The sequence below is a fragment of the Sphaeramia orbicularis genome, chromosome 18 (genome assembly GCF_902148855.1).
Source record: "Sphaeramia orbicularis chromosome 18, fSphaOr1.1, whole genome shotgun sequence".
NCBI classification, from domain to species: Eukaryota; Metazoa; Chordata; class Actinopteri; order Kurtiformes; family Apogonidae; genus Sphaeramia; species Sphaeramia orbicularis.
In genome coordinates, this window is record NC_043974.1 from 31,034,541 (window position 1) to 31,049,360 (window position 14,820).

Genomic DNA, 14,820 nt, shown 5'->3' on the forward strand with positions numbered 1-14,820 from the left:
ACACAAAAGCTAAAAAAAAAAGTCTTCGTACTTGTTCAACTTGTTAATAACACTATCATTTTGGTTTATATACAATGGCTGAAAGTACTAGATTAACCTAAATCTCTTATCTTAATCTTAAACTTACCCAATATGCACCAGAAATATTATTTGTTCCAGTCTTATGCATGTGCTAGAATACTACTTCCTGTCCCTCATACTTTAAAGTCAAATGTGGTTTTGTGTAGATTCTGTTGTATCACAATTGGTGAAATATAAGATTTAGATTACTTACTTTTAGGTTTTTAAAATGAATTAAATTTATTTTGTAAATTTCCCTCAAGTCTGACTAAACTAGCCAAGTGTTGTTAGCATGCTAGCAAACATTAGAGGCTTTTACCTCACAAGCTAATGATAACTCTAGGGAAAGAATATGTGAATATGTTAGATTAAAAACTTGTCTTACATGAAGTAACTACTCAAATCAAAGGGAACACAGTTCTGTTACTATTCTTTAAATCCCACAAACTGCCATAAATTACTAAGAAGTGTAGAGATGAATGTGATGATTAGCCTAGCTCTCTTCAAAGTAGCTCTGCAGATCATTAAACACCATCCTTTTAGTATTATATTTATTTAGTATATTATTAAGACACATTTCTTTTTTTTCTCCATTCTACCTTGTTTAACCCTTTCATGCATGAATTATGAGAACCTTAATCATGATTTTTACCCCGTTTTAATTCCTCTTTAGGCATGAAAAAAAAACAAAAAAAAAAAACAATGCGATTGACAGCTTTTTATGAACCTATTTTTCATGGAGTTGCAAAAATGTCCACTCAAATGGATATGATGCGTTTAATTTTTGAAGCCAAGAAATGTGTATTTACTGGTATACTGTGAAAACTATTAAATAAAAACACTTTTAATGCTGCTAATCTGATGTTTTCTCATATTTAAACATACTGTCATACTAGTTATTACTCACTTCATGGGGATAATATGCAAAAATACCCATTTTGTTAAAGAAAAAATGATAATTACAATCTAATAACAACTGATTTACACTCAAACGTGTTACTGCAGATCAGGTTTATCAAGAACAATGAAGTTACATGATGCATAAGTGTCCACTGTGTAGGCTGGTTATGGAACTAAAACAGCAAAACCCATGAATATATAAGAGAACAGCTGTAGAATAGCTGTCCACTGTAGTGACCACTATGCATAAAAGGGTTAATAAGGATCACAAATCGGAGGATAACATTCTTCTCTGACATTTATTTAAAAGACTAAATCATTTGTCGATGTTTTCAGACATCAAACTATTCCTTTATGATATTCACTTTTTCTTTTTCTTTTCTTCACTAAACATAAATGCTTTTCTAATGTGACTGGGACAGATCCTGATTTGGATTTGTAGCACTGAATCCAAAGTATAATATCGAGATTTCAGTTACTTTGAGCCATTCAAAACCAAAGATAGGGAAAAGAAAACATTTACAGTGTATCACCACTTTGCAGCTTCCACTCAGTGCATTATCTCAGGTTGTTTAGGCAGAAACAAAGTCTGTAAGAGTGCGCAGAGTAGAAAAAAACATTTAATAATGGGATACGGATGGGATGTGCAGGGTGGGGAAGCAAAATTTACAATGAACATTTAGTTGTTTTTTCTCAGCAGGCACTACGTCAATTGTTTTGAAACCAAACATATATTGATGTCATAATCATACCTAACACTATTATCCATACCTTTTCAGAAACTTTTGCCCATATGAGTAATCAGGAAAGCAAACGTCAAAGAGTGTGTGATTTGCTGAATGCACTCGTCACACCAAAGGAGATTTCAAAAATAGTTGGAATGTCCATAAAGACTGTTTATAATGGAAAGAAGAGAATGACTATGAGCAAAATTATTTCCAGAAAGTCTGGAAGATACTATTAACCCTTTCATGCACGAATTATGACAACCATAGTCAAGATTTTTTTTTTTCTTCTTGTATTTATCCCCCCTTAGGCATGAAAAAAAAAAAAAAAAAAGAGTTGTTTTTTTTTTTTTTCTTATGAAGTTACAAAAATATCCATGCATTTAATTTTTGAAGTAAAGAAACGTGTTTAAAACCCAATATCAGAAAGTCAGATAAAAACAAATGAAAAGATTTTAATCCTACTAATCTGATGTTTTCTCACATTTTAACATATTCTGCTGCTAGATATTACTCACTTCATGGAGGTAATATGCAAAAAAAAAAAGAAAACTTTTTGTCTAACAAATAACAATTGATTTACACTAAAACATGTTAGTGCAGATCAGGTTTATCAAGAACAGCAAAGTTACAGTAATGGGATGAACTGCAGTTTAAGGGATGATGTATAAGTGTCCACTGTGTTGCTGATATGGAACTAAAACAACAAAACCCATGAATATACAAGAGAACAGCTGGAGAAGAACTGTCCACTGTAGTGACCACTCTGCATGAAAGGGTTAAAGAAGAATGGGAGAAGTTGTCACCCGAATATTTGAGGAACACTTGCGCAAGTGGAAGCGTGTGAAGGCAGTTATTGAGAAAGGAGGACACATAGAATAAAAACATTTTCTGTTATTTACCCATATGAGTAATCAGGAAAGCAAACGTCAAGGAGTGTGTGATTTGCTGAATTCACTCGTCACACCAAAGGAGATTTCAAAAATAGTTGGAGTGTCCATAAAGACTGTTTATAATATAAAGAAGAGAATGACTATGAGCAAAACTATTACGACAAAGTCTGGAAGATACTATTAAAGAAGAATGGGAGAAGTTGTCACCCGAATATTTGAGGAACACTTGCGCAAGTTTCAGGAAGCGTGTGAAGGCAGTTATTGAGAAAGGAGGACACATAGAATAAAAACATTTTCTATTATGTCAATTTTCTTGTCGCAAATAAATTCTCATGACTTTCAATAAACTAATTGGTCATACACTGTCTTTCAATCCCTGCCTCAAAATATTGTAAATTTTGCTTCCCCACCCTGTATACACACAACATGCTCTTAAGGAGAAGGAATCACATCTGGCTGTTAGATTTCTTTACTCTCTTGAAGGTGAAAAAAGTGAAAAAGGAAGTGGGTAGAGAAGATGTTAGAAATGAAAAAAGCAACAAAAAAAAAAAAAAAACTGAGCAAGCTGAAGAGGAGCATAGAAACCCTGGACGAGAAGTTTATCGTTGTGATGGTGACAGACGGCTTAATTATTTCTGTCCCGAGTTTGAAGAGCTTGGTGCTGACAGAGCAGAGTACTTCTCTGTATCTGCTGTGGCATCTGTCTCTCCAGAGCCTCTTCTTAGGAATCGGTTGGAGAAAAAAAAAAAAATCAGTGTGAGCGCCGTCCCAGTTGGACAGTGTCCATGAAACCACTAGACCTTCCTGCACCTCTATTTCCCAGTCCCACTCTTTTTGCCTGTCACACACAGACTCCATGCATAAATCATATTGCACAAACATGCACACAATCAGCTGCGAAATTTCACATTCTGTACGTTGTTCCACTCCACATGCATGCCTCCAGAGGGCGGGGGGGTTGGGATGGTGTGGTTTACTTCTAGCCTGAGAGAGCCACTGTTTGTCACTCAGCAGCATGACTTTTGGCCCCACTAAGCTCTGCAGGGCCCGAGCCCAGTCTGGAATAGAGAAGAATGGAAGCCTTCACGCAATGAAAGCCAAGTGGCAGGAAAAAAAAAAAAAACTAAAAAAAAAAAAGAAAGAAAGAAAGGAAGCAGTAAAAGGAATGCTTTCAGTCACACCAATCCTTAACATTATGGAACGCTTTTCTTCCTTGTGGCTCTGATTTACCAAAAGTGGACAGTAGTTACACCCAGTTCTGAGCGATGGTGGGTTTTTTTCCATCTTCTTTTCCTCTTGGATTGTTATAAAAGGCTCAGAAGGTGCCACTGAATGGGAGATTCAGAGGCTTTTTATTTGACAAACTGTCACCATGTTGTATGTGAGAACACAGTGAATGGAGAAAAAGTGTGTGTGTGTGTGAGAGAGAGAGAGAGAGAGAGAGAGAGAGAGGGAGAAAGTCAGGGAAAGAAATTTCATAAATTGAACAGACTGTTCTGTTTTTGTATCCATGGCAACAGAGCATACCACTGCTCATCTCTGCATTGTTATTACTCATTACCCTCAGAGCAACAGATTATATTCTAACCTTGTTTATTTCTCAGTTGCATCTTAGGAAAAAAAACAAAAAAAAAAGACGGGCGAGCTGTAATTACAATTTTTCACTTGGAGGACAGAGGCTCGATACAGTATCACCATCATCTTTCATCTCGTTGTATTTTTGGCCGATGGATCGTATGTGCACCAGTTGGGAATAATGATGGTGTTATATTCAGAGATCTTTATGTTCATCTTAATAAGCTTCCGTCTGATTCACGCTTTCAGTCTTACATTTTTAGCACTGTGCTGTGACTGTGTTCAAAGTGCCATATACTTCACGCAAATTAAAAGTGACAAAATATTCCTGCTTGTCTATGCGGCCTTACCGACGCCGTCATTTTGTCCTTGACGCTGATTTGGAGTCAAAGCACGCATTTTGGACTCTTAAAGGGGTCATATTTTACTAAACCCACTTTTATTATTTATTCTTCGGTACATGTATTTGTGTATTTGGACCCTAATAGTTCCAAAAGTTTGAATTTGAACCCTCCAAGTGCTGCAAAGCTATCTTTATATTCATTCACTGGAAATAAATCTTACCAAGTGTATTTTTCTCATTTCTAATCAAAATGTCTAATCACGGTTAAAATAAGACATAATCACCTAAAGAGTAACTTTTCAGTGAGATATAAGAACTTATTTTTCAACAATAGATCTTGAAAATCTTATTTCAAGAAATCTTACCGAGATAATTTTCACTTGTTCCATCGGCAGATTTTTTTTTTTGCTTAATTTACGATTTTTTTTTTTTTTGCTTCATTCAAGTAAAAGATTAGATTAGATTGGTAAGATTTAGATTTTTTCCAGTGTGCCGGCAAAAATCGAGTGGATTCCTACAACCCATTTTAATTCCTTCTTAAGTTGTTACGTTTTATAACAAGTTATGTCACGACATTTACACATATAAGGTCAAGACTTCTGACGAACATTTCTCGGAGTACGACATAATTGTTTGTCAGCAGCAGCGGTTGTTGTAAAAACAGAATATATGTCCAAACTTGGAGCTGATCACCTAAAATGTTCAGTTGTTGGTTGTATTAACGAACACAAGTGGCTGAACAGGACAGAGCAGCACAGCCAACAACCTGGAGGGGGCGGGGCATGAAGTGGCTCATTTGCATTTAAAGGGCCTGCGCTCAAAATGACCTTTCTGGTGTCATTAGTCAGAAATAGGGTTGAAGATGGACCTGTGGAGTTGAATTAATGAAGAATTCAGACCTAAGTATAGCATTTACAGTTTATGTAGACCACAGAGAAATGTTTTAAAATGCATAGTTCCATTTAGAAAGGCAAAATATCACTCCTTTAAATCAAGTATGTATCCAAATCGTTGAAAAAGAAGCTCGAAAAAAGGTGCATTTAAGACTGATTTTGTCTGCAGGAGTGTAATGCATTGTTGTATGAAAACAGAAATCGGTATACATTTATACAATTATTACCTGACGCGCTCTACACTCTTTGCTCGGTTCTGTGTGACAAACTCCAACGCTTCCAAACTTTAAATCCTCCAAGACCAAACATCTTTTACATGCACACAAATCCACTCTTTAACAATAAGCATCTGTGATCGCACTGGCGCTGACATTGATTGTGAGTGTGGGCAAGGTAAAAACATGCCCACACTCACCCGTATTCATGTTGTGGAGAAACCTTTGAACTGAAGCGTACTCTGTGCGAGTCCATTAGACAGCCTGAACGGAGAAACTCCAAGGATGTGTCTCATCGGGATTAATTATTTTTGATTCAGTTAGTTCCTCGGAATAATTTCTTCTTCACATAAAGCGGATACTTCAATGTTATTAAAATCTGTGAACAAATAGCTGCGGATGTTTAGAGCTTTGTTGCTTCCTGATCTAATGTCCTCCGTCAAATTGCTAAATGCAGGAAGTCTTTTTTTTTTTTTTTCTTTTTCCTCCATCAAGTTGCTGAGTGAAAAGAAGTCATCAAAGTCATAAAAACAAGTCTCCCACAGCTCAGGAGCTCACCCACTCGTGCTGTATCTGTCAAAAACAGCAGCTCAGGTAACCGCCGATGAAACAATCACAAGGGCATCAAGTGCTGTCACCGCTGCCTGTGTTTCCACTCATGGCCTTTGTTTGCTAATTCTGAGCTATCAAGACAGAGGGCTGATGCCTTTAGACACACCCCGCCATCCGAGCGCTGACGAGAAGCGCCGTCGGCCGCGTAAACAAATTAAAACTGCACTCGCAGACAGCAGCTGCATGTGAGAGATTATACGTGTCTTTTGTATCTTCGGAGAATAACTGCAAACAGCGGGGCAGGGGGAGTGACGCGAGTGGGTGTACTTTGATGTGACTTTGCTTAGAACCCTGATAACCCTAACCTCAGGATGTCCTGTTACCGAGCCCTGAGACGCTCTGAGATTAAGGATGCTTAAGGTGCATCGGAAAGGAATGTATTCCACGGAGTTAAATACTGAAAAGGTGGGGTTTTGCACTTGTCAAGATTTGAAGAGTTGGCGTAGAACGACACGAACTTTCACATTCAGTAATTTGACCTCCGTATCGGTGATGAAATAACCTGGGAAGAGATGAAAATAGCAAAAAAATACACTGAATAAAATGCAAAAACTAAGAAAATAAAGATGTGGAAGAGTGCATCTACCAAAGCCCTGCGTAATACATGGCATCTGAGAAAATACAACACATAATTGAATAGATTTCGCATGCGTACATGATATTTTAAGCTACATATACTTTTTTTTTGCAGAAGAAACATTATTTTTCAAATGTTTAACTCATCAGCTGTTTGCCACATTTCCAGAGAATTCAACAATGTGAAAATGTGTGTTGAATAAAATATATCGCAGCCATTTTAGAAAAAACAGAACAAGACATATGTAACGTTACCTACAGCGCCACCTGCTGCCAATGCTGTGCAGTCTCGATTATTTACTCCAGACTAGAGATGAAATGATTAATCGACTCAAGTTGCTTAAAAATAATTATTCGATTCCGATCTTTCTGAATCAAAAAAACGTTGGTTCGACTGTTGTGAGGCTAATGACGCTAGGATCGACACTAAGTACAACGTTTGTTACACTTTTTTGTTTTTTGTAAGTGGGATACAATCTGAGATTAAGGATGCCAAAGGTGCATCGGACAGGAATGTATTCCACGAAGTTAAATACTGAAAAGGTGGGGTTTTGCACTTGTCAAGATTTGAAGAGTTGGCGTAGAACGACACGAACTTTCACATTCAGTAATTTGACCTCCGTATCGGTGATGAAATAACCTGGGAAGAGATGAAAATAGCAAAAAAATACACTGAATAAAATGCAAAAACTAAGAAAATAAAGATGTGGAAGAGTGCATCTACCAAAGCCCTGCGTAATACATGGCATCTGAGAAAATACAACACATAATTGAATAGATTTCGCATGCGTACACGATATTTTAAGCTACATCTACTTTTTTTGGCAGAAGAAACGTTATTTTTCAAATGTTTAACTCATCAGCTGTTTGCCACATTTCCAGAGAATTCAACAATGTGAAATTGCGTGCAGCCATTTTGGAAAAAACAGAACAAGACATATGTAACATTACCTACAGCGCCACCTGCTGCCAATGCTGTGCAGTCTCGATTATTTACTCCAGACTAGAGATGAAATGATTAATCGACTCAAGTTGCTTAAAAATAATTATTCAATTCCGATCTTTCTGAATTGAAAAAACGTTGGATCAGCTGTTGTGAGGCTGATGACGCTAGGATCGACACTAAGTACTACATTTGTTACATTTTGTTTGTAAGTGGGATACAAATTGTGTTAAAGACTACAGTGCACATATTGTTTGTAGATTTCATCTGACTTATTTTATTGTTTATATAAATTCTCCATAGATCCAGCAATGCATTTGTGTCCTCCATAGTGGACAAGAGTTTCACTGCTTTACTTAAACAAAATAAAATAAAATAGTCCAATGCAAAATACATTCCATTCCAAAAAAAAAAAGAAAACGGCTCTGAAAACACTGTTGCATTATGGTGTTTCCAATAATAGCAATTATTTAGTGTTAAAAAAAAAAAAAAGCCAAAACTCACTTTCCTGGGTCTCAGGAGGATCTAGATGTTGTTATTTCTATATATTTACAGATATTTGTGTATACACTTCTATACTATTTTTATTGTTGTTGTTATTTCTACATAGCTATTTTTTATGTATCCTTTCACTTTTATACTTTTTGTGTTGTTTGTCACTTTCGGGCATATATTTTTTTACATTTTTACTATTTTTTTTTCTCTTTTTCAAATAATTGTTTAATTGAATTGAAGAAAATAATTGATAGATTAATTAGTTAGAAAAATAATCAATAGCTGCAGCTCTACTCCAGACATATTTATGGAAACAGAATAAAAAAAAAAAAAAGGAGAACAATTTCACAAACCGTATTATGCTCAAGTGTTTTCTTTCTTTTTTTTTCAGTTATTTACAGAGGAATATAGTGCAAAGAGGAAATGAAAACCTAATTTTTCAAGTAAATCTTGGTGTAGAAAACATATAACTTGATTGATCAGGTGTTTGATGTGTCCTCAGATACTCTGTTCAACATCACAGACATTTTAGAGGGAAAACGTCACCAGAGTAATACTTATTCTACCGTTTAGGCTCATGTATAATATAACATATAGCGCCACCTGCTAATGACACAATGCAGCCTATATCATTGTCACCAAAACAGGTTATAGAAACGCTTGAAATTTCCAACAGCTGGCTTCAAATGCATGCAACATTGACTAAAAACACAGCTGCTGTCCACAAATTCACTGAGCTGAGAAAAAAAAAACAAAAAAAAACTGTTGAATTGTCGTTTTACGGCAAGAAGGCCCTGGGTTCTATCCCAGCGTTGGCCATTTTTGCATGTTCTATCCAGGTCTGTGTGGGTTCTCGCCACCATCCAAACATGCATTTAAATAGGTAATCGCTCTAAACGGCCCATAGGTGTGAATGAACGGTTGTTGTTTGAACATGTCGCCCTGTGTTGAACTGGAAACACGGCCAGGGTGAACACCCGCTGGTAACTGGGAGGGTCTCCAGCATCCCAGAGACCCTCCAGAGGATTAACCAAATCAGAAAATGCATGAATGAATGTGAAAAAAAAAAACAAGCGTATGCCAATCTCCTGTTGCAGACAGCAGACAAGAACATGGACAGTGTTTTCTGTATTTTTTTCAGTACACAACACAGCCAAAAACACGGGGAAAAAAAAATAAGGAAAGCAGTAGTCGCTTCATTTGGACAGAAAACAAAGCATAAAATCTAAATGCACATAAAGGGAAGCATAAAAAACAAAAGGGCAAAAAAGGAACCACTGTAAAATATTGATTATCAGTGTTCATGAGGAGGGCATCACACTGACTCAGGCCAGTTTTTCACTGATACTTACTGTTAGAATATTGATGATTAATTAATTTTTTTTTTTTTTTTTTTTTTTTTACATCCCCTTAGAGCACAGGTGTCAAACATGTGGCCCAGGGGCCAAATTAGGCCTGCCAAAGGATCCAATCTGGCCGGCGAGATGAATTTACAAAGTGCAAAATGCAAAAATTACCCTGAAGATATTAACAGTCAAGGGCATCAAACTCAGAAATAACAGCATAATAACCTGGAAATAATGACATCAAATTTTCTTCTTGGTTTAATGTGAGAAAAATCATATGATATTATGCTTCTAAATAATGGCAACACAAATGTTTTCTCTTTGATTTATCGCAAAGAACATTAAATTCTGATGTCCTTTAACAATAAAATGTCAATAACCTGAACAAATATGAACAACCTGAAACGTCTAAAGAAAAATAAGTGATATTTTAACAATATTCTGCCTGTTTAGTGCCTTGGTAGATCTGAATCATAATGCACATGTAGAAATCGTAAGTTGAGGCATAATATTGTTCAAATTGTACTTACTTTTCTTCAGAAATTTCATTTTTCCAGTTATTCACATCTTTTTTGTTTTGGATAGAAGTAGTTTCATCATTTCATGTTATTTTTTGCACTAAATATTTTGGAGTTGTCATTATTTATAGGCTATTATGCTATTATTTTATTGGTCCGGCTCACTGGCGATCAAATTGGGCTGAATGTGGCCCTTGAACTAAAATGAGTTTGACACCCCTGCCTTAGAGTTTTATAGCCAAATACTTCTCTTTCACTGGTCATATTGAAACCTGAGCTGAATGACCATGAACTGAGAGATACCCAAGCTAAAGTAGTCTGGGCATGTCTTTTCCAGTTGTGCATTTTGTACATTTACACAACATTTATCAACTACACAGCAATATATAAATTTATTCGAATGTAGGGTCAAAACAGTCATGTCCCATCAGAGAGCGAACTTGAATTGATTGGTATTCCAACATTTATTTCAGTATAAAGCAGCTCCTTGTTTTGGATAATCCCTTATGGTCCAACTAAAGTAAAAATGTGGGTCTTTTATCAACACTAATCTGTCAAATTGTCTTTAAAATGTCCCATCAGAGAGATTTGGAATAAGCCAGATACAATAATTTACTTTATCGGCTGTAATTTGGAAGGACTTAGATGAGTTTCTTAATACAATATCATTACTGAATTTGCAGGTAAATTAATCCTTTAAGTAAAAAAAAAATCCACATTGATCTGCAGTTCAGTCAGTTTATAGCAAAGTCAGTCTCATTTCGATGATTTTAGCTGAACTCAGTTTGCATATCATCATTTCATTCTTCTGAAAAAACAAGAAATCTAAGAATTCCTTCAGTTTGTACTCATTAGAATTATACCCAGATGCCCCCCCCCCCACACACACACACACACACACTATGTCTGAATGTGTTCATGAGGTTCAGTTTAACAGAGAACACAGCGAGCGCCTAAGCTAACGCTGGCGCTATTTCACTGGGGTTGCACTTCACATATTTTTTAGGATCTCCTAATGACTCGTGCCTATTTGAGCTCCTAAGGCCCTTTATTGAGCCATTTCCTTTTAATTTAAGCCAACCATTTGTGAAGATAGCTGGTGGGCACTGAGATAAAAAAAAAAAAAAAAAAAAAAGCCTTTAAATATGGGCTTAAGCGCAAGCACAGCTGAAGAAATATAGACCTGCTCGGGATCCGCCTACAGGCCATTATTTACGTAGTAGATGCGAGCGCTACGATAGGCCCCCGGGAGGCATTGAGCTACTGGTAAGTGGCACTATCCCCAGCAGACCAGTAAGTATAAATCAATGGCACATCCCACTAGATGATGGAAGGGGTGATATTTGGGTAACATTCATCACTGTCCTTAAAGAACATCGGCGCTCTGACACCATCAGATGTTAACGGTGACGAGAAAGGACAGTCAAGGTTGGTTTTGTAGTTTTCGAAAACAAGGACTATTTCTGTTTTCCGAGCACACACCCAGGCCACATTAACTGCCATGGCAACCCGACGTCGACATTATATCATAAGTTATTGTAGCGCGGAACACAGTGTGACATTAGGTGCATGTGCTGAATGTCATCTCCCGCAGTACAAGCTGGAATCTTTCTCCCAGCCCTTTTAAATGTGACGAATTTGCCAGGACCCCTGATTCATACGCCCTCTCTGCAACTGTTCCTCATCCCTGTGCAGATCATAAATCCTTGGTCATAGTGTAGGTGAACTTGTCACATGACTCCCTGCAGTGGGCCACTACCCCTTAGCGCAACTGTCTGCCCTCCCTGACCGTATTTCATGAGTCAAAGCCCGGCTCTGGAGGCATATAGCGAGATTTATGCATTTTAATTGGATTGGCTTCACGGCCCCATGCTGAGAGCGGTTCTTTGAGGTATAAAGGATTGACGTTGTGTTCTCTTCACCACTTTTACCCTCTTGTGTATTTCAGAGAGCCAGTTCAGGAGGTCTTGGTTTTGGACTTTATGGTAATAAGGTGCCCATGATGTGATATTAGGTTCAGATCGCTTGACTGGAATGACCAGTTTTGGATGCAGGGGGCTCTTCCTCGTCACTCCGCTCCAGCGCCCAGAAGCCATATATTGTGTTTCGTGTGAGCAGATCAGGGGCAAAGCCAATCTCCTCAGGCATCCATCTGGAATGAAAAATATGTGTGCTTAAGAAATAAGAGAAAATATAGGAGGGAAAGATTGGAAGACAAATCGAATCGCCCGGGTAAGTAACATGGATGCTGTACGACTTGGCTGCCCTTGCGACACAGCAAGTGAATTTCAGAGCAAATTACGTCTGCCTACTTTAGAGACCCCTACACGGATTCCCATCATGGAGGCTTGTCAGTGCGAGGTGAGGTGCAGAGGCTCTGCAGATCACATCATTTGCCATCCTGCCTGGGCAAAGCCCCCAGTTAAAGGAAGCTTTTTAGTGCAGACATTGTGGCGGGCGACGTCTCAGCCATCATCCACCTCCCCGAACAAAGAAATCATCACACAGTAAATCCATCACCCAGTTGTAGATGCACTCCCTGCCCTTCTCTCTGTTTCCATAGCTTTGTCTCTTTTTTTTTTTTTCTTCTCTCTCTTTCTTCTTCTGTCGCCTTGTCTTTCTCTCTCTGACCGAGCCCTCCCCGAATGGAGGATTGTGATGGATAGAGCCTGCATCCGCTGCACAGCCCGCCAGCCCAAGAGACCTTAGGGTCCCCTCACAGCGAGTACCACCCACCGCATCAATACCTCTGTCATGCAGCGAATAGAAAACAGACTCACATGCAGCACACACCTACAGAGCATGCAGGCACAAACATCAACATCTGTTGCCGCCGCACACTTCTAAAGTAAAGGGAATGAAATCAGCCGTACTGTCATACTGACACACATACACACACACACACAGACGTCTGCTCTATATAACATCTTGCCAACCCCCCCCCTCCCCCCAACATATACACAACGGCTCATCAGGCAAGAAAATCAAAAGAACGCTCTCCCCAGACTCAAGGAGCACTGCGGCTGTTATTGTACCAGAGCCCCTTAATGATCAGCATCTGTTCCCCTCTCTGCTAGCGTTAGCTGAGCTGCCACTAAACAAGGCTTTTGTGCCATACTTCATCCCCCAAGTTTCCTCACTTTAAGTTGACTGGAAGGAGGGGAAGAAAAAGAAAAACCACCCGTGGATGTTGATGGTCCCCCTCGCTCTCTCTTTTTTCCCCGAACCCCCGCAGAAAATCCTGCTGACTCTGGGCAAAATATGATTTAAAGAGGTGCTTGTTTGAGAGACATATTAGACATATAGTACGCTTTTGCGAGGTTATTTCTCAACGTAAGCAAATATTTTCTTGGGTTTGTCCTACACTGTAGCTCCGAGTCATACATTATTTGCTGGAGGCCAAGACTGTGTGCATGGGCTGGAATGTCCAGAGGCAGAACTGGTGGTTAATATACAGTACCAGTGCTCCATGTAATGTATGTAGACCTAAAGGGGAAGTTTAGCTTAGCTTCTACCTGAGCTGGTTTTTAACTAGCTGTCAGTGCTAATTAGCCACCTACCTTTTAAATATTTGTAACTTTCCTCAGCGCTGGAATGTTGTTTCTCTGATTCTTATTAGTATTCAAGTAAAGCTGTCAAAACTCAAAAAGTTCCACGCCAGATAATCCCAGCAGGGATGACAGTGTTTGGCGATGTTCTCCCCACTTTTTTTTATTTATTTTTTATTTCCTTAAATCAATGCCCAGGAGGGTGGAAAACAGGACAATCCCTTTGGGAAATCAGGAAGTCTCAAAGCTGACCGACAGTGTTGGAATGCAGTAATTATGTTTAGTTAATAAACCAGGATGACACTCTCTGATGCATGTCCTCACGTTTTACTTAGAACAGACTGTTTTTAATGCACGTGTCATATTTTGGGTAGGTGTTTTTTTGTTACTGTGGGTTGTATGATATAGACAGTGAAGGTCCTGAAAGTAGATGTAAGTTGCGCTGGGAGTTTGCCATCTGTTTTGATGACATACAGGGTGGGGAAGCAAAATTTACAATATTTTGAGGCAGGGATTGAAAGACAGTGTATGACCAATTAGTTTATTGAAAGTCATGAGAATTTATTTGCCACAAGAAAATGTACATAATAGAAAATGTTTTTATTCTATGTGTCCTCCTTCTTTCTCAATAACTGCCTTCACACGCTTCCTGAAACTTGCGCAAGTGTTCCTCAAATATTCGGGTGACAACTTCTCCCATTCTTCTTTAATAGTATCTTCCAGACTTTCTGGTAATAGTTTTGCTCATAGTCATTCTCTTCTTTCCATTATAAACAGTCTTTATGGACACTCCAACTATTTTTGAAATCTCCTTTGGTGTGACGAGTGCATTCAGCAAATCACACACTCTTTGACGTTTGCTTTCCTGATTACTCATATGGGCAAAAGTTTCTGAAAAGGTATGGATAATAGTGTTAGGTATGATTATGACATCAATATGTGTTTGGTTTCAAAACAATTGATGTAGTGCCTGCTGAGAAAAAACAACTAAATGTTCATTGTAAATTTTGCTTCCCCACCCTGTATACTGGTACAACTTTTGTGTTTTTGAACTTTTCCATGGAGCTGTTTCATCATAGTTGCATGTAGATATACACCGTTCAGCCATAACATTAGGACCTGTCAGTGGGATAATTTAGGCAGCTCTATCTTATACCTGTATGTTTACTTTGGTTTTA

At 38.1% G+C, this 14,820-nt stretch overlaps 1 protein-coding gene across 20 annotated transcripts in view; it reads left to right on the top strand.

The window, feature by feature from the left end:
* Window positions 1-14,820, top strand: part of LOC115438263 (adhesion G protein-coupled receptor L3) — a 547,718-nt gene that overhangs the window by 457,626 nt on the left and 75,272 nt on the right. The gene's annotated exons all lie outside the window — the stretch shown is intronic.